Source organism: Mesocricetus auratus, unplaced genomic scaffold, assembly GCF_017639785.1.
Source record: "Mesocricetus auratus isolate SY011 unplaced genomic scaffold, BCM_Maur_2.0 Super-Scaffold_4256, whole genome shotgun sequence".
In the NCBI taxonomy this organism is placed as follows: Eukaryota; Metazoa; Chordata; class Mammalia; order Rodentia; family Cricetidae; genus Mesocricetus; species Mesocricetus auratus.
In genome coordinates, this window is record NW_024429182.1 from 101,654,740 (window position 1) to 101,681,036 (window position 26,297).

A 26,297-nucleotide genomic window follows, 5' to 3' on the forward strand; every position below is an offset into this window, starting at 1 on the left:
GATGGTCCAGTGTGTAGAGGTCCTTGCCATCTAACCTGAAGACCTGAGTGCGAGCCCCTGAGCTCATATGATGGAAGCAGAAAACCAGCTCTTGGGAGTCCACATGCAAGCACTGGCACACGTGCCCGCAAATAAATAAAACAAATAAAAATGCAAAATCATTCTGTAATGAGCACATTTAGCTCTTTTCATACTTTTAAACTGGTGTTTTAAAAGCTATAGGGAAAATGGAGAAATGAGCATGAAAATAAGCATGTCTAGTAGGTGCTAAGAGAGACATTGGTCTTAAATATAAATAACACACTTATACATGAAGCTAGTAATACATCTAGGTATAGACGGATTTTTAACTAAGAAATTCCCTTTCTAGAAACCTATTCCAGAATGGCCTTTGAAATATTTTTAGGAATGTTCTTATCAAACAACAGCAAAAAAGTAAAACTTTAAAGAAATACAATGCCAGGATGGACAGGCAGATGCTCTAAGCTGTGCTTGTAAGCAATTAGAATACAGGATGTATGAAGGAAGGCTCTTTTGACTCTTACAGTGTGTGTGTGTGTGTGTGCATGTACCTGCATACTGCTTGCAAAAATGTTAATATCAGTTACTTTCAGACAGTAGGATTATGAAGTTTATTTATCTTACATCCTCCCTCTCTCCCTTCCTCCTTTCCTTCCCAGTCTCTCCTTTGGTCTCTTCACCCCTCAACATGCCTCTCCTCTCCCCTCCCCTCCCCTCCCCTCCTCTCCCCTCCCCTCTACTCCCTTCTCCTTGTTTGGTTTCTGGGAGACCTGACTTCACTCTAGCCCATGCTTGCTTGGGACTCAGCATGTAACACAAGCCTGTTTCAAACTCAAACTCCTGGCATTCCTCCTGCCTCAAGCTTGCTGGGACTAAAGGCACGAGCCACTGAGCCTGACTTCTTCATTGCCCATTCTGTTCAAAGAACAAATCCAACTGATAAGATTTAAAAACAAACAACAAACAATAAAAATCACTTTAAAGGGAAGACCGCACACACAGAAATTCAACTCAGGAGACAGTTTTCACCTTAGAGTCCCACTGGACTCTGGGGAGCTGGGAAAGAATAACCCTGCAGATCCCAAGCTCAGGCCAGCAGTGCAACCTAGTAAATCTCATGCCTGCAGCCCAGGAGCCCCCACTAAGTCAACCAACCTCACAGCGCTTGTTTTCAGAAGCTGGTCCCCGTCATCTGTCTCTGTGACTTACTCTGGGAAAATGGTCTTTGAGAACAGGACACAGTAAATTACTCAGGCTCAGGGCATTTGATCTTCTCTCTCCTCCTCACAAGTCACTCAGGGAGGTTTTGTTTTGTTTTTTCTTATTCATGAAGAACAGAGCCTTGTGTTCATGGACTTGTCCAAGGAGTAGCTTCCCCCTCCTCCTCCTCCACACTGAGAAGGTAGCCCTGGGGTCTTCACATGGGGATGGACAGTCTGCTAGTTAGCATGCTGTGTGGGCAGAGCAATTTTAGAGGAAGACGTTTATTTATTTATTTTATATGATCTCCATTTTATTGGAGAAATAATTCACATGCCACACAAGCCACCCATTTCAAGGACATCACTCAGTGGCGTTGAATATATCCATAGAGCAGTGTGACTGTTACTGTAACCTGTCTTAGAATGTTTGCATTACCCACAAAGATATTCATAGAGTATTGTGAACATTACTATAACCCATCTTAGAATGTTTGCATTACCCACAAGGAAGCATCTTAGCCACCTACAGGCACTCCTTGTGGTTCCTTCAGATCCTGATGGTTGGGACAATCACATCTCTGTTCTCTATCCCCATGGTTTTGCCTATTCTGGAATTTTCAAGGACATGAATCATATTTCAGGTTCTTCTGCGACTGGCTCTTTTCACTGAACATGTCTTTAAAATTTACCCACATTTTCTTGTGTTGCCAGATAGCACTGATTTGGATGGATGTGCGACATTTTGATCATCCACATTTCAAACCTTGCTTGTTTCCTTTCTTGGCTACTATTACTGGCTGCTAAATCCTTACACATGAAGTTTTGCATAGTAGTATGTTTTCACTTCCCTTGGGTATAAACTTAGGTGTAGAATCACTGGATTGGAAGCTGTCCTAGTTAGCTTTGTCAACTTGGCACAGCCTAGAGTCACTTGGGAAGGGAGTCTCAACTGAGAAATTGCTCAGATCAGAACAAACTATGGGCATGTTGCAGGAGGTTGTTTTGATTGTTAACTAATGTAGAGGGACCAGCCTACTGTGGGTGGCACCATACCCTGGGCAGATGAACCCGGGCTTATAAAGAAAGTTCCAAGAGCATGAACCTGATCAAGGCATCAAGAATCATTTCTTCATGGCTCCTGCTGTACTTCCCTGGTTCTGAGTTCCCTGGTTAGAGGTAATTCTGGGTAGAATAACAAGCAGGCATGACATCCCTCAATGATGGACTGTAGCCTGTAGGTTAAAATAGACCCTTTCCTCCCAAAGCAGTTTTTATCAGAGTAATTTAACACAGTAACAGAAAGGAAATTAGAACAGATGGTAAGTCTATGTTTAACCTTTTAAGGGAGTGTCAGGTGAGTGGCTGTATCATGCTACATTCCCACTAAGAGCTGACTTGTCTACTTCCTTGCCAATACTTGTTATTACCTAACTTTCTAAATGCATCTGTTTTGGTGGGTTTGATTTGCATTTCCCCCAAAGTGAAGCTGATGGGCTTTCATGTGCTTACTCACCACCTGGGTATCTTCTATGGAGAAATTTCTCTTTGCTTTCTCCTTTCACCTATTTTAAATCAAGTTATTTGTGTTTCTCAAATTTTATTTTATTTTTCATAAAACTCAGTTGCAGCCCTGACATTTCCCTCAAACAAGTTATTTTGTGCCTATTTTGCCAAGCACCATTCTGAGCATGACTGACAGGCAAAGGAGGTCAGATCCTTGCCTTCAGAAAAGTTGCATTCTACTAGAAGAGAAAACCAATAATCTATAAAGCAAATATCTATACATAAGATAATCAAGTGGGGGTAAACAGTATGAAGAGATTTTAAATGAGTACAGGGCCAAGTGGGATGCAGTGGGTATGTTGTTTTCAACAGTGTGGTAAGGGGTGGTCTCTCTGGAAGAGGTGACAGGGAAAGATGAGCCATTCAGTATCAGGTAGGGAACCCAACAATGACAGAACTGGGGTCCTTTGGATCACGGTACAGAAGCTAAGTGGGTTAGATGAATGGAATTAGTAAGGAAAGAACTACAGACAAGACTGGAGACCTTTCCAGGGGTTAGGTTATAGATGGATAAATTCTGCAAACTAAGGCTACCAGGTGTCTTATGAGTCATCTCACCCAGGACAGGATGATTCTTATTCATCACATGTGGCCATGGCCAACACAGTGATTTCACACATAGTGGGAATCTGTTACACGTTAGAGTGGGTCCCATTGCGTGTTAGCGTGGATCATATCTTACTAATCTCCTAATCAAAAAAGTACCGAGTAGTGGTAGTGTTTATAGTTTACACACAAGCTTCATATTTGTCATCTCCTCTGTTCTAGCTCTATCCTTATCCCTCTATGGATAGGCGAACTGAGGACAGGTGATGCTATTTGTGTGGGGCACACAATTCCAGTTTTAAGGGGCTAAATGAGATTCTAGCCTAGGGGAGGTCCAGTGAGTAAGATATAGACCTGAAACTCAGACTTTGGGCAGGTTGCTTCATCTTTTAAAAACTTAGAATGTCAATATCTGGTCCTGCTCAACATTGGTCCCATGAAGAAAAATGAACACATGTGTATCAAAAGGTAAACAGTCATGCTCCCATCTCTGTCCCTCCCTTCTTTCCTCCTTCCTTCCCTCTTTCTCCCTGCTCATCTCCTTTTCATGGCCAACCAAGTCAGATCCCAAGGCAGTTCTGTAGGGGACTTGACTGGGACTGCAGACAGAGTGCTAAACCAGCCTTCACCTTGGAGGGACACCAAGATGCAGGAGACAGAAATGTATCACAGTACACGGGAGAGGCCAGGATGCAGAGGAAAGGAGGTACTGATGGGAGGGTGATTGGCAGATGATCTAAGTTCCCAGTCCCAGCTATAGCCTTGGGCTCCTCACAGGCTTTTGCAGCCTTTCCCAGAGACTGCCTCCTGAGGGGTATAGGATGTTTTATCTAGGCTTTTGGAGGCTAGACTAGGGGAAAAAACACTTTCCATGGAATGTGGAAGAAGCAGATGATGCAAGGCCATCTGTATTATCTCTCTCTGTCAAAGTGTGCTGGCAAATGGGACGAAAGAGCCACTGAAATTGATGGCAAGCTTCAACTATCTGGCCACAGAGAGCTCGCTCTATCAGGGAGGCCTGGGCAGCTTAACTTCTGCGCTGAGATGTGATTAAGAAAGGGCTTCCAAACAGCTGCTCAAAATCATTTATTACTTCCTGGGGCTGTATCTCTAGATATTTGCCTTCTCCCACTTGATTTACACAGCTGCAACACTCTAGGCCTCATAACCGAGGAGGATCATAACTTCAGTGGTAGCCCCTCCACTCGGGTGCTGGGGATCTCAGATGCAGTGGGAAGAGCCAAGGGATGGGGAACCACTTGGAGGAAAGAGCCAAGGGAATAGGGTGGCTACCGACATTGACTGAGCACCTACCAACATTGACTGAGCGCCTACTATGTGTTCAGCACTGTGGAAGCCTTTATATATGAATCATAACCTTCAATTGGAAATCCCTCTGAAAGCTGCCAGGGTCCTTCAGCCCACAGATGAAGAATGGGGTGTTCAAGCAGCATGTTCAAGGGTCTTCAGCTCATTGGTACCAGGCTGGGCTGTAGATCGTGCTCTGATGAACCCTAAGCCCACACTCATCCCACTGAAAGATCTGAACGGATCAGACCAGGCTAGGCTGGCCAGCCAGCACCAGGGATCTGACTAGTTCCATCTCTCTGATGCTGAGATTATACGCATGCCCCACTTTGTGCAACATTTTGCTGTTTACATGGGTGTTGTGGGGCTCAAACTTAGGTCCTCATGTGTATAAGTCAAGCACTTTACAGACTGAGCCATGCCTCCACTCCCTTTTGCCCATCTTTTATTGGGCACCAGATGGGGCCAATAATGTACAAAGTCAAGCTGCATTCTCAAACCACTGCACTGGAGAGATGTGGAGCTGATTCTCAAACCCAGACCCTGAATTAAGAGCTGGAGCTCTTTCCAGAAACCTGATCTGTGTCTCTTGAGGTCTTAGAATAGGGATCAGGGATGAGTGTAACCAGTAAATTGGGTGAAAACCAACCAGGAAGCAGAAAGTATACAAAAATAAAGCTACCACTGTAGACTTCTCAGTTCCAGTGTTTTCTAAATCACTATGATACTTCAATAAAAATCTCAAAAAGCAATACAGAGCCATGCTTGGTGAAGGTTGGTGTTCAGTGAGTGGCATGTCCTAGAATGGCTTTTTCCTGCTAAATGGACTGACTTGAAACAGCTTGCCCTGGGCTTGCTCACTAGGCCACAGCCTCTCACTCCCACTAGATTTCTATAGAGATTCTTGCAACTTTGAGGGAAACTATAAACAGAATAAAAGCCAAGCGATCCATAGATTCATCCACTGTCACTCTAAACCATCTTGAAAAATCAAGAGAAACACTTAGGGACAGAGTGGACAGGTAGCGAAATGGCTACCCAGCCCCGTCCTGTCTCCCAGTGACTGTCTCATCCAGGGTAAGGGTATCCCCAGAGGCCGGTTCTCAAAAAATGATCCTTGAGCAGGTTTGAAGGACAAATGAGAAGAAAACCAGACTTGCTTTTTACTCTAAACTGTACTGTGTACACAAAGGGGCTTTTTGTGAGAAGGAGAAGGAACAGACATTCATCACACGCCTCTAGTGCACTGAGCACTCTACAGATCTCTTTAGGTGTGCTTTGCCAAATAGCCTTCACAAAAGCCGTTGGTCCCTACTGAACAAAGACCATTCAAACCTGGAAGCCACAGCACTGGCAGGGCCAGCGTGTCCTTCTCATTGCTGTAACAAAACAAGTGACCAAAGCGACTTAAGGAAGGGAGAGTTTATTTTCATAGTTTGAGGATAGAGTCCATCATGGTGGTGAAGGCATGCAGCAGGCACATGAGACAGATAGCCACACTGTACCCAGTCAGGGAGCAGGGACGTGAGCTCAGGTCCTAAGCTCACTTTCTCTCTTTAGTCAGCCCAGGACCCTCAGTTCATGGATCCATGCTGCTCACATGTAAGGTGTGTCTTCCATCTTCTAACTATAATGAACTCAATGCACAAATTTGCACGCAGACACACCCAGAGATCTGTCCCCTAGGTGATTCTAGATCCTGTCAAGTGGACTATCAACAGCAACCACCACAGCCAACCTCGGAAGCCTGTAGGGGTCTTCTACCCGACTTCCTCCAAAGGTTTGTCATTCCTTGACTTACAACACCATGGCTACAGTATCTCACTCCACTATCACAGGATGCTCCCCCTATGTGTCTGCATCTTCACATGGTATTCTCCCTATAAGGCAACTGGTCCTATTGGATAAGGGTCCTACCCTATCTGAGATGACCTCCTCTTAGCTAACTGCAGTTATAATGACCTGATTTCTAGATAGTCACATGCTTAGCACCTGCAGGTTACACCCGATCTAGTTTTGTGAAATTGTGGGGTGGTGGGGGACCCAATTTAACTGATAACACTACCTTGTGGGACTTCTAGCATAGAAACTTCTTTGACAGATGGGTAGGCTGAGGCATAGAATAGTGGCAAATCACAACTCTAGATCTACGCACAAAGCCCAAAGGGTGTCTGCCATAAGGCTCTACCTGGACATCATGAGCTTTGCCCAGCTGGTGGCCATTCACATACAAAGACTTCCACATAACCTCAGTGAGATAATGTCATCCCCCTCTTACTGCTGAAGAAGATGAGCTCTGCACAGTCAGAGTCTTGGTGTTTGGAAAAGGATGCGAGTAGAGAAGATTGTTTATCAATGCTTCTTCCACAGTCTAAGAGATCAATGGCATTGTGATAGGGATTGGACACTAGAAATGGACCAATAATTCAACACGATTGGCTTGATTCTCAAGGATTTTTGCCCATCCTAACAGAGCAAACTGGAAAAAATAAGGCTTTGATCTGGAGATAAATGAGTTTATCATTTGGAAGCTGAGGGCACTGGACAGGCCAGCTTAGACATTCTGCTCATATCTTACTACCTGGGTAGCAGGACCACAGTATGGCTAGCCAAACAGTGCCTTGCTTTCTGGAAGACAGAACACAGAGAGATGCTGGCATGCAAAGTCTCTTGCTGCCTCTTGGGTAGATCCTGAGAACAATATTCGTTACCAATTCCAAGGACTGCATTGGCCTTGGATTTCACGTGGTTGTGGAAACAAGAGAAGAGAAAGGGGCCTGCAAGGTAGGAAATGCATTTAGAATGTTCCTTTGTGCTAAACACAGAGTGTGGTGGTGGTATGCATACAGAACATGATCTGTCTTAGGTCCTTGAGCAAACTGGAGAATGCAAGTACCAGCTACAGTAGATGCTCAAGTCTCCTTCTGGAGGGTTCTTCTACACATGGGTCATGCCAAGACTATTTATCACAGTATTGCAATGACTCTAACAAATGCTGCACTGCAGTCATGGACTTAGATTAGGTCATTACCTGCCTTTGTAAAATTCTCTGTCTAGGGACCAAAGGGATACAAAGTAAGTTAATTACCCATAATGCTATGAGACCAGGAGGCCCAGGGTGGGTCCTTAACTCATGGAGTACTCAGTGTTAGCTTCCTAATGTAGCCGATGCTTTTGGAGAAGCCTAGTGGTGAGCTCTGAGGTCAGGCTGAGGAGGCAGGTAGGCACAGCTGTGTGTTGAGTGTGCATGTATGTGCTGCATGTGTATGCATCCCATACAATCTTGACTGCCATTTCTTCTTTGGCTCTAGCCCAAGTAAGCTGCACTCTACCAGAATTGAGCCACCAAACTTCCCTGAAGCTGAAAATGAACATGTGCCCAGGCTGTATCTCGAGCTCTCCTAACGCTCCAGCAATAAAGCTAGCAAGATTGATTGGCACCATTCTGCGAGTCCCAAGTCTGTCTCTCTGAGTTCCTCTTTATTACCCCCATTTAGCAGATGAGAAGAGGGAAGTTCGGGAAGGTTAAGTGACTACATTCTGAAAGTCTATGATTTTCTGAAGGAAGCCGCCTTTGAGCGTTCTGCTGGAATAACTCGATCCTTTGCTCTTGGGAGGAATTTTATTCGGGGGAGAAAAAAAAAGACCCCTTAATCACAACAGTGATCACAGTGGCTACTATCGATTCATACTTTCTCCTTAGCAGAGCCTTCATCTGCTAAGATGGAAGACACATATCCATTTTTAACACCCACAGCAATCTGATGAGGCAGATACTTAGATTATCCCCATTTCAGGGATGAGGCTCCTGTTTACAGTGCTCAATCAGCCTGGCCAAGGTCATGTGGTCCCACAGCCTGAGCCACCCACTCCTCTCTACAGCTTAAAATCAGCAGAGATCTTGTAGCCCAAATGCAGGGAGATTTTTTTACAAGCAGGAAACCATGGTATGGAGCAGCCTCGTTTTGCAGCCTGAGTATGAAGTCTGGGTTTAAATCTGTTTTACCATTTACAAGCTGAGCAATCCTGGGTGAGAATTCCTAAGTTCTCAGAACTTCAGCGCTGCATCTGTTGAATGGGGACTGCGTTGGTGCCAGCCTCATAGGCTTGTACAGGGTTTGAGTGCAGACCCAAAAGCTCCGTTTGAACACTTGTTACCTGTTTTACACCAGGCATTGTACCTGGCATGCCTTATCTCTGATTCTCACAGGAACTGGGGGAGGGAATTTGGTGTTTCTATTTTGAAACAAAACAAAATGAAAACAAAAACAAACAAAACAAAACCTAACCCAAAACACACATTTAGAAAAATTATGCAGTGTACACAGAAACTATGCAGTATGGGGATTGCATAAAACTGGATGGAGGTCCACAATGGCCTGATTCTCAAGTCCATGTTTCCCAGAGTGACATCTTTATGCATACAGATGACAGTACAGAGAGCAGTCAGCCATTATTGTGAAGTTCTTGGCTTATTATATGTGTGTGCACAGGTATGTGTATGGGTACGAATGTGTATGTCTGCATGCATGTGTGCATGTCTATGTGTGTGCATGTATGTGTGTGTGTATGCATGGGTATGTATGCATGTGCATCTGTGTGTGTGTGTTGTGTGTGTGTGCTGAGGATCACAGAACATGACAAACAAGGGAGCAAAGACAGGAGCAGCACGGAAGACCGCACTGAGGCATCAGCTATTGTTCTATAATAGAAATGTAATTATTTCACAAGGATAATAACAACTCATCCCATGTGCAGAACCCTTGCTGGTGCAGGAAATCCTTCCACACCATTATCTCACTGCATCCCATAATGGCCCCACAGGCAGGGGAGCAGAGCTAATTACATTATGTTTTGCTTGTGACAGTCTCTCTTGGTCTCTTACCAATACCCATTGCCCTTGCTAACAACATCTTAGGCAGGCCAGGGCCCCAATTGCTGGATTGTGACTGACAAATTAGTGTTCCCATTCTTTTCTTCAGAGTGTGACATGGGTCATTTTAACATGAAGAGAAGCTTGGGGTCCCCTGGATGTTGAACCAACCATCTGCATACAATGCGTGAGACTGCAGTAGCAGAAGCCAGAAAGCTGCCCTGAGCTTTGATAAACCATGTCTGGAATTGCTTTGCCCTGGAACTTCTTGCTGAGGGCAATAGTGAGAGACTGTTAATAATGGTTACAGGTGAGTTGAGTTCGGCTTTTGTATATGTCATCTTATGAGACCCTACTTTTTTTTGGAAAGTTGTGAAGATTAATCACTATCATGTTGACTGGAGCTGGAATCACCTAGGAGACACACCTCTGGGCAAACCCCTGTGCATGTTCTCAGACAAGTTTCACTGAGGAAAGACCCACACTGAATATTGGTGGCACCATCCCATCTGCTGGAGTCCAGGTCTGAATAAAAATAGGAAGAGGAGGAAGCTAGTTGAAAACTAGCCTTCATCTTTTAGATTTCTGACTGTGGACACAATGTGTCTGATCATCTCAAATCTTCATCTTAGAATTGTGCTCTCCACGGGTGATAGACTCTAGTCTCTGAAACACCCCCTTTCTTGAAGTTGCTTTTGTTAGGTGTATCATCATAGTAACAAGAAAAATAACACAGCATTCCTAGAAGTCTCCTCCCACTACTTCAGCGTTTTGTACTAATTCTCAAGTCACAGCCTATGCTGGGAACAGTTCTGCTGCTCTGTTCAGTTGCCAGCAAACTGTGGCTCTGTTCTTTGGGTTTCCCTGCAACACCTCCTTTACTTCCAGTGTCTGAGCTGATGTGTCAGAGGGTAGGCATGGGAAGCACACCCAAGAAGCCTTGTTAAAACAGCTGCACAGTGATTCCAAGGCTGCTTCCCCTACTGTTATGTGAGATGCTGGTACCTGCTTGCAGGCTGTTGTTGTGCAAGGGTTGGTTACTGGTGTTATTAGGATCTCACCACAGAAAGACTGCTTCCCTCAGTCAGTAGCAATTCCAGCATTTTCTGGTTAGTACTGCATGCCAGGCATGAGAAAACTGTGGTGAATGAATCCTTTCCTTTCTTGGTACATCTACTCCAATGAGGCACATTTCATCCCAGGCCCACTAAGACCTTTGATTCTTCTCAGACAAGTAGCAGAGAACAATCTTATTAGGGATAAGGCTGCAGTAAGAGGTCCCACCCCTGGGCTCCTACTTCCTGCATGTTTTGGTGAGGGCAAAGCATGATATCTAACTGTAAACCTTGACGTCCTCTTGGAGGATCCCCGTAGCTGGTCTCAGTGTCATCATGTCTCAGGTGGTCAAGAGGGGCTCTTCTTCCAACTCCTCAACACTCCCATAGAGCCTGCACTCTGGAGCCTGTTTATACTCAATGGGGACCATCTTGCTGCCAATTTTCCACACAGCCATTCAGCCAGGCTTGAACTTGTGCACGTCCCAAAGAGGAGCTTATTCAAATTATAACAGATGACTCCCTAGGTCATCAGTGATTTCCTGAGGGTTATTCCAGGCACTACAGTGCTCACAGGTAGGTGCTAATGCCTACTGCTGCTTTTTGAAAAGTTGTCTTCTATGATGAAGCCTCTGTGATTAGCGTCTGTTAAAGGCAGGCTGAGGACTGTCCTTGCTGACCTCTGTACAGCATCTCCATGGCTGCTCTCATAGTTACTAACTACACACAAGAGCTTGGGGTCTTGAACTCTCTGGTCTTTTTGTAGACTTTCCTCCTGCCATGTGATACCCTTTACAATATCTTTTTGGAAAGCATGTTTTAAATACTGCATCCTTGTTGGAAGAACTCACCTTCTTAAGAGGTTGCAAATGCAAGGCGGTCAAGGCCTCACATCCCATTCATATTTATTAAAGTACTTGTTTACTTAACAAGTCATAATTCAGTCATTCATTTATTCACCCAAAAAGTACTTCTTGAAAGCCACATGCGGTAGTTCCTGGGGTTATGCCAGCAGTACTATCCTATGTAAATTCACAGACTCATGGAATGTTCACTGTTATTCTTTGCATAGGCAATGCTCCTATAAAGGCTCTTGTGTTGGAGGCTTGCTTCCATCTGGTAGTGCTGTTTAGAGGTGATAGGACCATAAGGGTATTAATTTTATCAATGGTTTGATCCATTGATGAGTTTATACTGAATGGACTATTAGAGAAGGCCAGCCTGGTTAGAAGAAGCAGGTCACTGGTGGAATACATTTAAAGTTCATACCTTTTCTGTCTATAGTGTTTTTGCTTCCTGTCTGCCAGGTGGTGAGAAGTTCAGTACCATCATGCTCTCTTGGCAATGATGCTCTGCCTCATACAGGGGAACCAAAGAATCCTGGACTAAAACCTATGAAACTTTGGGCCCAAATACATCTTTCTTCATTTAAATGGCTTCTTTTTGGTGTCTGCCACAAAACAAAAACCCAACACTTAAAGTGTATTATGTTTATAATTATTTTATAATGTAGATGCCTGTGACATTTTATAGGTGAGGGTGACCTCTACCAAAGCTCAGGTCAACTGACCCATGCCCTTCTGTGTATTTTCACTGTTATCTATTCTACTCTGCAGCATAGAACTGAAGCCTACTGTGTTTCAGCAGCAGGAATGCAGGTGGGTGAGTCAGGCAGAAGCTTTGCACAACCTAAGTCACACCTGAACCTCTGAATCTGTAAGCCAGCATCAATTAAATGCTTTCCTTTATAAGAGTTGCCATGGTCATGATGTCTCTTCACAGCAGTAGAACACTGACTAAGATAAGAGGCATTCCACCTAGGAGTATACTCACCCTAGGAGATGAATCAGGAGACAGAGTACCTTCTGCTCATCCCCTACAGCTGCCCCCATACCTGCTCTAGAAACCTTTGTGGTCATGTTTATTAAGGGCAATCTCCTATGCTTTGAGGCTTTGGCAGGAGCCAAATGGATACGTAAGTAAGTAAGTAAGTAAGTAAGTAAGTAAGTAAATAAATAAATAAATAAAAGCTCAGCTCTTCACTTTAGTCTCTTAGCAACAATCTTCATACCTTGGACAAATCCAAGACATCTCACCAGGACTAGGCTTTCCTAGCCAACAAAGAGAATTTTCAGGGAGTATTCTGGAAGAAGTAGATAGTCATGTACCTGTCAACTGTCATGTGGAAGGGATTCTAACAGCAGGAAGGGGAGGGAGGCAGAGTCAGGACAAATACCCCAGGACTTACTGACTCTGGTTTTCCCTATGCCTCTGTGGGTCTCACGTTTCCCATCTGAAAAATGAGGGGACTAGGCTTTGGAAAAATGTAGATTGATTTAAGTCAAACTCCATTTCTAACTTCTACTTTGTGATTTGTAATAAGTTGCTTCTCTCTAAGCCTTAGTGTTCTTCAGTTCAAATGGAGGTTTCTACCTTTTTCTTGTTATGCCAATATAAAGCTTGGGATATAACCCATGAAGTAGAGTATAATGTTTGGCACTTAGTAAATACCCAGTGTCTTAGTCAGTGCTCTATTGCTGTGAAGAAACACCTTGACCCTGGCAACTCTTTTAGAGGAAAGCATTTAGCTGGGACTGACTTGCAGTTTTAGAGATTTAGTCCATTATCATCATGGCAGGTGGTATGCAGGCAGACATGGTGCTGGAGATGCAGCTGAGAGTTCTACATCTTTATCCACAGGCAGCAGAAGGAGACTGTCACACTAGGCCTAGTTGGAGCATATAAGAACTCAAAGCCCATTTCCACAGTGACACACACTTCTTTCAACAAGGCCACACCTACTCCAACAAGGCCACACCTGCTAATAGTGCCACTCCTATGGGCCAAACATTTCCCCCTCTCTGAGAGGTTAGGTAACCTTAAGATTTATTGAAAGGACTTTTTTGTACACATTTTCTCTCCCAATATGAAAAGTGACAATTATATTTGGTTCTTAGGAATCTCACTAATAGATACAACCTGCAAAATGAAGGATGACCCAATCCCTTATTGTAATCTGTGCAACCACACATTCCAAACCCAATTCCTAAATTTCATAATGTCACTGCTGTCATGATAAGAAACTCACTGTTCCTTTATAGACAGCCTATTCCCATCTCAGTAGGCTCAGACTGCCAGAAAGTTATTTTTAAAGAAAAGGAAAAGAAAGACGCTTCCTTCAAATGTATCAGCCTACTCTTGTTGTTGCTACCACCAGCACTGGCACAGTCATTTCCCATTAGTCACAGTTTCATCTCTGTGGCTTCAATTACCTATGTTCAACCATTGCTTGAAGATATAAATGGAAAATTCTAGAAATAAATGACTCCTATAGCATAGGATTCTGAGAAGTGTGATGCAATCTCATGATAGCCCATTAGGTCTTCCCCAGGATGAGAAACATTCCTCCATCCATCTTTCTTGCCTACCAGTGACTTAGTATGCATCTAAGTTATCAGAATGAGTCTGTTTTATACTGCAATGCTTGCCTTCTACTAACTTTTACTTACTTAATAGTGATCATTAAGTATTAAAAAGTGATGACATCAGGGAAGATATTAATAAAATGGGATGAAGAGACAATACAAAGAATCAATGAAACAATGAACCAGTTCTTTGAAAAGATAAACAAGATTGACAAACTCTAGCAGAACTGGAGAATGTTATTCAAAGGTCAAGATACTGAGTGCAGATTCTTGTCTGCCTTTGGTCTAACCAAAAGAAAGAGGATTCAAATCAATAAAACTGGAGATGCAACAGGGTGTATTACAACATATGCTAATGGAATCCAGAGTGTTCTTAGAGAATTCTTTAGAAAATTACATTTTAAAAAACCTGGAAAACGAAGAAATGGATAAATTCCAAGACACAAATAGCATACCAAAATTAAATCGAGAAGATATAAACAATTCAAATGGATCTATAATAAGCAATGAGATTAAGGCAGTGTTAAGGAGTTTTCCAGCAATATCCTGAGGTCCTACCTCAGTCAGTAGAGTGCTTGTCTAACATGTACAAAGCCCTGGATTTGATTCCCAGTACCACATAAAACATATGTGATTACTCATGTCTTTAGTCCCAGAACTTAGGAGGTACAGGCAGGAAGATCAGGAATTCAAGACCAGCCTTGTCTAAATAGTGAGTTCAAAGCCAGCCTGGGCTACGCATGACCAAGAATCTATTTCAAAAATAAAATAATTAAATTACAAAGCCCAGGACTAGATGGACTACCAAATTCTACTGAACTTTGATCAATAATTAGCACCAGTGCTCCTCAAATTATTCCACCAAGCAGGGTGGGATGGGTGCTACTAAACACATTCTACAAAACCAGTATTATCCCGGGACAAAAACCAGACAGGGTACAACAGCAAAACACTATGGACTACTTCACAGGTGCAAACATTTGCAAAATTAAATCCACAAAAGGAGTTCAACAGCACATTGAAGGGAAGGGGAACTATGATTGATATTTAAACTTAAAACAATGAAATAAGGTGACCCGGCTTTCCTTCCCACAATCCCTCACGCCCTTCCTTTCCAACTTGGGCCCGGCAGAATGGTTCCCGCAAAGAAGGGTGGCCATTCTGCCATCAACGAGGTGGTAACCCGAGAATACACCATCAACATTCACAAGCGCATCCATGGCGTGGGCTTCAAGAAGCGTGCTCCTCGAGCACTCAAAGAAATCCGGAAATTTGCTATGAGAGAGATGGGGACTCCAGATGTGCGCATTGATACCAGGCTCAATAAAGCCGTCTGAGGACTCACCAAACAAGTTGTACACATTGGTAACCTACGTGCCTGTTACCACATTCAAAAATCTACAGACAGTCAATGTGGATGAGAACTAACCTGCTGAATGTCAAATAAAGTTGGAGAACTGCCAAAAAAAAATGCCACACATTGTCGCCAAGTCAGGGTTATTACAGAGATGAAAGAAGATGCAGCATAGCACATATACAGACTCAGGGACAGAGGCCACATCAATATCTTAATGGATGCCAAGATGACCTTTGACAAGGTGCTGTATCCACATAAGAAAAGTCTTGGGGAAATCAGGGATCTGGGGAGAGTAAGATGGCTCCTCAAACAAAGGGACTTGCTGTCTGAGCCTGGCAACCAGAGTTCAGTCCCTGGTTCCCATGCCAACCTGGAAGGAGAGAATACATTGCACAAGGCTGTCCTTTGACCTCCATACATGTGCTGTCACCTGTGTGCTGATGCACAGTGTAGTAATAAAAACTTTCTAAAAATGGGAAATTAAAAAAAATAGAGCTACCTTAACGTAGGTAAGTCTGTATGTGACAAACCTATAGCCAACATTGTGCTAAATGGAAGGACACTGGAAGCATTTGCTCTAAAAGCAAGACTGAGACAAGGGTGTTCACTGTCTTTAGTCTTATTCAATGTAGCACCTAAATTCTAAGCCACACATAAGGCAAAAGAAAGAAATAAGAGGGATGCAGAAAGGAAAAGAGAAGTCAAATTATCCTCATTTGCAGGTGATGTTATCCAACACTTAAAAGAGTCTGAAACAGTGGTTCTCAGGGTGTGGTGGCCCCTCCCCAACCATTAAATTATTTTCGTTGCTATTTTATAACTGTAATTTTGTTACTGTTATGAACTATAAGGTAAATATCTGATATTCAATCCCTGTGAAAGGGTCATTCGACCCACCAAAGGGGTCGTGACCCACAGGTTGAGAATATCTGCTCTAAAGACTTCACCATAAACTCAGGAAAACAGCAGGCACAAAATCAGCATATAGAAAGCTGAAAACAATTCCATTCACAATAGAGGAAAAGATGTTTAAGAAGAATCACTGAGAGGTGAAAGGTCTCTACAGTCCAAACTTCAAAACACTGAAGAAACTGAAGAAGGCCCCGGAAGATGGAAGTGCTCCCCTGCCCCACACGTGCTCACAGATCAGCAGAATGAGTGTATAGAAACTGCCTAAGTTACCAAAAGCAACCGCAGACTCAGTGTAGTCCCTATGTTAAGGGGGGAAATGCCAGATTCACAAAGACAAATACTATGCACTCTCCTGTGTGTGTGTGTGTGTGTGTGTGTGTGTGTGTGTGTGTTTACACACATACATGATGTTAAAGTACTTGGGATGGTAATCATAGGTGAACATGATCTAAAATATAGGATATGTGAAGATAAAAATAAGTAATCCTGTTGTGCTAATTTAAAAACTAAAACTTTGCTAATTTAAAAATGGAAATCCATTAGTATGGACTGCAGATGTAGCTCTATAGTAGAGTTCTTCTATCATATGCTCTGGGTTCAATCTCCAGATGTGTGGAAGTCAGAGGAAAGCTTTGTGGGAGTTGGATCTCTCCTTCTACCTTGTGGGTTCTGGGGATTGAACTCAAATCATCAAGCTTAAAGGGCAGGCTCCTCTGTCAATGGAACCATCTACTGTTCCCCATGTCTGATTTGCTCAAGGGTCAACGCTGTCAACATCTATTGAGTTGATTATGCTATCTTTTAAAGTTTTATTTATTTTCATTCTATGTGTATTGATGTTTTTGCCTGCATGTATGTCCATGTCAGGATGCTGGGTTCCCTAGAACTAGAGTTATAGACAGTTATGAGATGTCATGTGGGTGCTGGGAATTGAAGCTGGGAGCTCAGGAAGAGCAGCCAGTGCTCTTAACCTCTGAACCATCTCTCCAGCCCTAATAATGCTATTTTTTAAGACCCTCCCAAAACACCTCTAGCATGAAAGATTTTTAATTTTTCATAAGGCAGAGAACAGATGTTAATTGAACACATGTTATTCTCCAAACACAGAACTAGGTGATTTTTATGTTTTATTCTTCTGTATCACTTCTGTGATTACAAGCAGGGTCATCCTGGTTTCCAGTGGGGGCACACTGTGGCTTGGAAATATTCCATGGGGACCTGTCATGTTTTAAGTGAGTGACAGGTGTGGGGCTACATTTTCTGACTTCTGGGGCAGGATGCTGAGACCACATGGACTTTGCTGACTTAACCAGACCCCTTAACCTGAATCTGGTCTCCTAGACAGTCAACCGGAGATAATTGTTTCCTCAAATGGATTCTGTGAAGTTTAGATAGGGAATGACTGTGAGTATGTCGTTAACGCCTGCTTGACAGTAAGTTTAATAACTTCCAGGACTAATTACAGCAACGGAAGCAGCTATGGTTTCATTGTTTCCTCTGAATCATATCATTCCTCTGCCAATCATACTGCCTTCCAGTAGGGCACTGTTATATGTGGCCTGTGGCGACAACGATAGAATAATCGTGATGTTCAAGGCAGTTTTTTTTCATAGTGTTCTAGAAATAATCCAAATACCCATCAACAGATGCATGGGTAAGTAAATTATCATGATTCCTACCGCGTGAAGCTCCACAGCAATGAGCATGTGCATGTGTAGTACTCTGGAGGAATCCCACCGACTTCCCATACTTGTGGCAAGTGAAAGGAGCCAGACACAAGAGCACATGCCTTAAGATATGCTTCTCTGAAGTTCAGTTGCTTCACAGAAGCAACACACAAATGTGGAATGGTTATCCAGGTATAAGAGTACCTGGGGTGCTGAGGGCACAGGGGTGCATGAGGGGACCTATGAGGGTTTGTTGACAATCTTTCATGTTTTGGTCTGTGTGATAGCTACAGGGATGGATGGACATGGGCTCCGGTATCACTGGGCTGTACACATGTTATTCTTCAAAACTGTCTGAGCAGAGAGCAAGTCAATTGCAACCCCCGCCTTGTTTTTGACAGGGTATCTACCAAATCTAAAAAATGATCAAGGTAAATTTCTGAAAGTAATAAACATTGTGCTTACCTCTAGACACTGCTTTCTATGTTGTAGGGCACTGAAGCACCTTTAACATTCGATCTCATCTAATTTCTAAATGTTGGGAGGGTCTTGTGCATGCTAAGCAAGTCCTGAACTTCAGAGTTATATCCCTGGTCCCTTCTCTACCCATCCTTTTATTTTCTTTTTTAAAAATAGGGCCTTCAGTGAGGAGGCCACAGAAATCACTGGGGCCTTGGGTAGTAGATCAGTGTTTACCATGGTGTATGAATGATCTTTGGGAGCCCATTCCAAATAGAGGGATGTTCTCTCAGCCTGGACACATGGGGAAGGGCCTAGGTCCTTCCCTGGATGAAATGACAGACTTTGGAGATCCCCCCAAGGAGGGCCTCACCCTCCCTGGGGAATGATGTGGGGATTGGGTGGGGAGGCTGGGAGGATTGGTGGAGGGACAAGGGAGGAGGGGTGGGAGAGGGAGCTGGGATTGATACATGAAGCATTCATGTTTCTAATTTAAATAAAAACATGTATTGAGGAAAAATATAGGGCCTTGTTAAGTTGCCCTTGGTGGCTTTGAACCTGGATTCCTTGTGTCTCAGCCTTCCAGGCACCTGGGATTATAGGGTTGAGCCACTTCACTGGGCTTATCACATATAACCACCACAACTCTGAGGGGTAGGTACTGTCATTTCTATCTGGAAAATTAGGAAGTTGGTATATGATGAGCCATGTTCTTTGCCTCAGAAAACTCACCCACATCAGGTCAGACGTGAGGCCAGGTCTGGATTTCACTAAGGCCTTCACTATTATCTCTCTCCATGCTAAGGGACCCCATGTGAAGGACCTGAAGCTATGTGCCAGCAGCCAACCTCACTCCTCCAACAGTGAGTGTGCCATCTTAGAAGTGGATGCTCCAACTCCAGTCAAATGTTGGATGACTGCAAGCCAGGCTGAGACCTAAGTTTGCCTAGCAAGCTAAGATGATCAGAAATCCTGGCCCCCAGAAACTTTAAAATAATAAACGTTCCACACATTAAAATGCAAGGGAACTTAATATGTAATATGTGAAAATAATACAAAGAGGAAAGGCCACAGTAATTAAATGGTGAGTAGCTTTTAAAAACCCTAATTTTTATTAATTTTTATTTGTTTCTGTGCATGCATGTGCACATGTGTGCACGTGCATGCATTTGCAGGTGTCCACAAAGGGCAGATGAGGGTGTCAGATGCCCTGGAGTTAGAGTCAGAGGAAGTTTTGAGCCACCCAATATGGGTGCTGAGAATCAAACTTGGGTCTTGTAGAAGGGCAGCATGCACTCTTATCTGACCAGCTAGCTATCTTTCCTTTTAAGCCCTTCAAATGAAGAAATTCCCTCTCCCTGCCCCCCCAGGAATATGGTGTGCACACATGTATGCATGCAGAGGCTAGAGGAAGACATCAGATGTCCTGCTCTAACTCTGCTCGGCTTCATTCTCACGGAACCAGAGGCTGGATGACCGAGTTTGGCTGGTGACCAGTGATCTACAGGATCCTCCTTGTTCTGTCCCCTCTCTGTGCTGGCATTACAGGCACACATTGCCATGTGTGTTGGGGATTCAGATTCAGGTCCTCAGGCTTCTGTAGCAAGCGAGTCTGGGGGCTGACCCAGAACCTACTCAAAGGACTCACAGAGTCTCACTTGAGGGCTGAGATGTGAGTGGTAGTTCCTAATGGACAGCCTCTGTGTCAGTTATCCTCTGATCTTCATGGTTCTCCTTGGAATTTGATTTTTATATTAGATCTACACAACTAAGGCTGAGGACCAGTCATTCCACACTTCAGCTATAGCCCCATAACCTTAAGACTGTAGGCCTGAATAACATGAAATTATGCAGAAAATAAAAATCTCCCCATTGTGTATTAATAAATTAGCTCCATGAAAGACAAAGAGCATATCAGTTCAGTGGCATTTGGTTAACAGTTTTCCTCATTAGAATATTAATCACCAGTGTCAAGACTCGCTGGGTTCTATTAACATTAAGCAAAGGTTAGCTTTTGGTCAGCACTTAACATTTAAAGACTGTAAGAATCACAGGACATGGGGAAGAGCCTACTGACATGTTTGGCCCCATCTTCTGTCCCCAGGCAGATGTATTAGCCTTATTTGATGTGCCCAGAGGTAGAGAACCAGACACCCTCCTCTGGCAGTATCCCCGCCTTGCTTGCTTTGTTTTGTTTAATGCTGACAATCAAATACATTTCTGTCCCTCACACACATTAAGAGCCGTGTGAACCTCCGTCTTCACATTCAACAGCTCACACTCCTCTGCTCAACATCACTGGGGTTTCCCAACTCCTGCCCGACACAGCCTCTCAGAGCCCAGCCCTCTCCAAAGTCACAGTGCTTAAGAATGTGGTCCATAAGACAATTCTGCACATCCTCTTCCACTGGCTCCCAGGACCACGTCGTATCTTTTAAACTTCTAGACTTACAGGTATGTGAGAAGTTTAAGAGTCTTTGGTGCGACCCTGGAGTTTTGCGATGCAGAGATAACTGCTCAGAGCCACTCAGCAACAGGGTGCCAGGCTTCCTGGTTTAGTCTCAAGTGTCTCTAGTCTCTTGTGTGGCTTAGGATCATCACTCAGCATGCCCCCCACCTATGTTCAGGTCTATTTTCTATTCCTACTGACAATATCAAGGCAGTGCCATCCACGACAGTAAAGACATGGACATAGCCAGGGCCTTGTAGTCCATGGAACACACTGGAAGTGTTTTCTCTTAATAAACACAATCTCAGTATGTTGTTAGGGAGTGTGTCACAGAATACTGCACAGCCCAACAAACACAGGCTACTGTACAACTGAGTACAGGATTCCGTTAGTGTTGGAGAAAGGTATAGATGCATGAGCTTGGCATAGAAATTTCTAGAAAGACACACATAAAGCTGTGAATGACAGGTTGAGGTGGATGCCAGTGCCCTTTGCTTTTCATTTTATACCCATCAGCACTATTTGAATTTTTAACTGTGTGACTTCATGACTTTTTATAAAAAAATGTCATAAATATTTAAATGTTAATGCTGGAGATTTTTGTGGGGCCGGCCCTCCACCCCTCCCCAACCCCCATCTACATGTCATGCTTTTCCATTATTTGACTTTTTTTCACCCACCATGCACTATTTGCATACTTAGAAAAATTGATGTTAAAAATAAATACATGGTAGCTCTAGTGACCTGAATCTAAAATACTTGTTCTGTGTGACACTTTTAGGACACAAAGGGTAACACTGCACAGATGAAGTCAGTTTGCTCGTGCCTCATGGCGATGATTTTTGAGGTGGGTGGGAGGTGCCTGTGTACTCCGAGTACGGCTACAGCTGTGTACAGGCCTTTCTTGGTTGCCACAGTGACTAAGATACCTACTTCTATCACTTAATTCCCTGACACCATTAATGATATAAAGAAAATTTCTTCCCAAAATGTCAATGGAGTCTTTCTAAGAAACACCTATAGAATATCTAAAAGTAGAGTTGTGTATATATCTGTCCCCAAGTTGACCTTTACGTTCCCTTTGAAGAGGAATTTGTTCTTGTTGCTTGTTGATAGAGACAAGATATTTAGGAGGTAGGTTTCCCACAGGTTTTCTAGAGAAAACCTGCTGAGAAAGAGAGAAGCAGATGGGGCTGGGTTGCACAGAGTACCCAACAGGCGAGAGCACTGGAGCGTTTGATGGGTGCTTGTTCATGCATGTGTTGTGCCAAGCCCCCTCAGTGTCCTCTCCTGGTTAACAGAGGGCTATTAGTCCCATTTCACAGATCAGTAAGATGAAGTCTGGAGCTTATGCCACTGAACCTTGAGGCCTTTGGCCAGCAAATGGCTCATTCAAACCCTGGTTTGACTTCCCAAGCCTTCATTCCTTGTCAGGTTTCACAAGGCTTCCCTCACAATCACAGAGGAGGCCAGTGGCACCTGGAAGCAATCTCTTCCCTGGTTTCCCCGCAGGAGCAGGGCTACTTTGGGAATTCATGGTGGGAAATTAACCTCTGTCTGCAAGGGCCAATTACACAGTCTGGAATAAAAAAGAGCAACCTGGGCCTGGACCCTGGTAAGCACCTCCTGCCTCCACTGCTTGTGGAGGCAGCCAGGAAGAGCCTGGAATGGGACAAGGGAAACCTGTTCTATTTTAAGAAAATAGTCGTGTTTGATTATCCAATAATACTGAGCTATAAAGCAGGGGCAACTATGGATTTCCTCTAAATTTGAAAAATTGTGTGCCATTAACTTTTCACTTTTAAGGCAGATCTATTTGAAAGGAACTGAATTCCCCAGGCTGTGGAGAGAGAGAGAGAGCAGGAGTTGGTTACTTCGGACTTCTGCTAAGCACAGATGCTGAGAGAAAAAGCAGTTTCTGAGATTGCTTCCCACCACCCCACTGACCCTGGGTCTCTGCCCAGGTCCTCTTCTGAAGGCACAAGGAATTCCTTCTCCCATGGGTACTTTAGACTTTGGCCAGTGTTCATGCCTTTGGACTCATCTCAGGTATGACTTCTTCCAGGCTGTTCTCTGTGATCCCTGCAAGCTGGTTCAGGACCCTCCAAAGCCACGAGGAGACCTTCTCTCATACAGTGATTCCATTTTCCCAGGGCTCTTTGATTGCACCGTGGATTTCTTTAGGGTGGAAAGCATCTGACTCACATTGGTATTCTTATTGTTTGTAACAGTGCGAGCACCAAGGACGACCATGTTTTCTGTGTTCATGGATTTTTCCTCTAAAGGCGACATTTGGTGCGGATCTAGAGTGGGAAGTGGGCTTCACCAGATAGGCGTGGGAAACACAAGGTAGACTAAAGGAATGAAACGAGCAGACACGAAAAGCATGGCAATGTCTGATGAGTTAGTTGCAGTAGGGAATAGAGACAGTGGTTTAAAAAAACTTTGAAATCAATTCTGAAAGAACAGTCTAGGAAAGCCACTTATTACCTATGTGACCCGAGGCAATTTATTTAACTGTTTGCCCTTTGGTTTTCCCAGGATGACTTTAATTAGGTGTTTATTAATGGTTTGCCACAATGCCAGCCATCCAGTGAACACTCAATAAATTGCGGGTTTAAGAAATACTATTCTGAAAGGTGATGGTTATTTTGAAATTGTAGGAAGACCTGGGTCTTCAATTTCTAACAATTTCTTAGAAATTGTTTCCTTAGATTACCAAGATGTTATAACTAACTTGTGCTATTCTTATGGTTACTCATTTGTGTATGTCCTTCATTAATATAATTTGCTTATTAAGTAACTGCTATTTGAAAGATAATGCAATATGCTGTGAGAGCACATGCTGTGAAGCCTGAGGACCTCAGTTTATCTCCAGGGTCAACACGGTATGAAGAGAGACCTGATCTCCACATGTGCACTGTGGGACATGTACCCCAAATTAAAAACTAAACATAACTTTAAAAATTGATTTCCAGCTTGCCCCCCCCCACCCTCTGCCCTCTGCTTGAGGTAAGTGTGGGCTGTGCTCAGGCCCCCAATTCCCGCCATCCCCACCTCCTTGGATCTTTCTGGGCCTGCTTCTCCAGTAGAGTGGACCTGCCCTGGCAGGTAGGACCACCCTGAGTCTGGCCACACCTCACTCTTGCCCCCTCCACCCTCCACTCTCCCCCCTCCACTTGAGTCTTGGCCCCCCATGAGTGTGGAGAATACCAGGAGAGGCCAGATCATCCAGGGTTGCATACACTGAAGTCTTGGCCCACATACACCACTGGGAGACTAGAAAAGAGGGAGAGACACCACCTGCACCCACTCAAAGACAGGATGGGAAGACAACAGTAGAAGCACACACTCAACAAGGAAGACCAATATGACACCAGCAGAATCTAGGGACTACACACCAGCAAGACCTGAAAAGTCCAACAAGATGAAGCAGAAGAGAAGGAAATTAAAAACTACTTTATGAAGATGATAGAGACCCTTAAAGAGGAAATGAGAAAATCCCTTAAAGAAATAGAAGAAAAAACAAACAAAAATGCATGAAATGGAGGAAAAAACAAACCAAAAAAAAAAAAAACAAGAAATAAACAAATCTAACAATCTAAAGAAAGCCAAGAAAAAAACAACCAAACAAGTGAAGGAAACAATTCAAACAGTTCAAGACTTGAAAGATGAAATAGAAACAATAAAGAAAACACAGCCTGAGGGGATTCTGGAACTAGAAAAGCTGGGGAAACAATCAGGAACTACATATGTAAGTGTAAACAATAGAATACAAGAGATGGAAGAGAGAATATCAGGTATTGAAGACTCACTAGAGCATATAAACTCATCAACCAAAGAAAATCTCACAATACATATCCAAAAATCCAGTCCTACAGAACATACTGGAAGGAAAACTCCAACCCAACACAGATAACTACACTCATAAAAACATAGGCAATAGATAATGCCACTTTACCAAACACCAAAAGAAAAAAGGGGGTGGAGAGAAATCCATACACAATAACACAACTACTGGCAAATCCAAAACAAACAAGAATCAACAATCAATGGTCATTAATATCCCTCAATGCCAATGGTCTTAACTTGCCTATAAAAAGACACAGACTAACAGAATGGACACGAAGACAGAATTCATCCTTCTGCTGCACACAAGAAACACATCTCAATGTTAAAGACAGACGTTATGTCAGAGTAAAGGGTTGGGAAAAGATTTTCCAATCAAATGGACCCAAGAAACAAGCTGGTGTAGTAATACTAATATCTAACAAATTAGACTTCAAACTAAAATCAATCAAGAGAGATGAAGGAGGTCATTTCATACTCATCACAGGAGAAATCAAGCAAGATGAAGTCTCAAGTCTGAACATCCATGCCCCAAATACGAAGGCACCCACATTTGTAAAAGAAACATTACTAAAGTTCAAATCACACATAAAACTTCACACACTTATAATGGGAGACTTCAACACCCTGCTCTCACCACTAGACAGGACCACTGGACAGAAAAGTAAAAAAGAAACAAAGGAACTAACAGAAGTTATGACCCAATTGGGGTTAACAAACATCCATAGAACATTCCATCCAAACACAAAAGAATATACCTTTTTCTCAGTGCCACATGGAACATTCTCTAAAATCAACCACATACTCAGAAACAGCAAACCTCCACATATAAAAAAAATGGAATAACCTCCTGTATCCTATTGGATCACCATGGTTTAAAGTTAGAATTCAACACAGCACAAATTGCAGAAACCCTACAAACTCATGGAAATTGAACAACATACAATTGTACCATTCCTGTGTCAAAGAAGAAATAAAAAAGAAATTAAAGACTTCCTAGAATTCAATGAGAATGTAGACACAACATACCCAAACTTATGGGACACTTTGAAAATAGTGCTAAGAGGAAAGTTCACAGCACTAAGTGCCTACATGAAGAAACTGGAGAATAGTCACACTAGAGAATTAACAGCACAAATGAAAGCTCTATTACAAAAAGAATCAAACTCACCCCAAGGAGTAGACGCCAGGAAATAATCAAATTGAGGGCTGAAATCAATAAAGCAGAAACTAGGAAAACAGTACAAAGAATCAATGAAACAAAGAATTGGTTCTTGAGAAAATCTATAAGACAGACAAACCTTTATCCAAACTAACCAAAAGGCAGAGAGAGAGAGCATGCTAATTAACAAAATCAGAAATGAAAAGGGGGACATAACAACAGACACTGAGGAAATCCAGAGAATCATCAGGTCATACTTTGAAAACCTGTATTCCACAAAATTGGGAAATTTAAAGGAAATGGATGATTTTCTGGATAGATATCACTTACCAAAATTAATTCAAGAATAGATAAGCAATTTAAATAGAAGTAAAATGAAATAGAAGCAGTCATCAAAAGTCTCCCAACCAAAAAAAACAAAAAAACAAAACAAAACAAAAAAAACAAAA

The 26,297-nt window shown here is 43.1% G+C and overlaps 1 protein-coding gene and 1 pseudogene across 13 annotated transcripts in view; one reads left to right on the forward strand and one right to left on the reverse strand.

The window, feature by feature from the left end:
- The window catches only part of Tenm4 (teneurin transmembrane protein 4), a 735,641-nt gene that overhangs the window by 293,963 nt on the left and 415,381 nt on the right, over positions 1-26,297 (reverse strand). The window lies entirely within an intron of this gene.
- LOC110341638 lies at positions 15,112-15,454 on the forward strand (annotated as a pseudogene).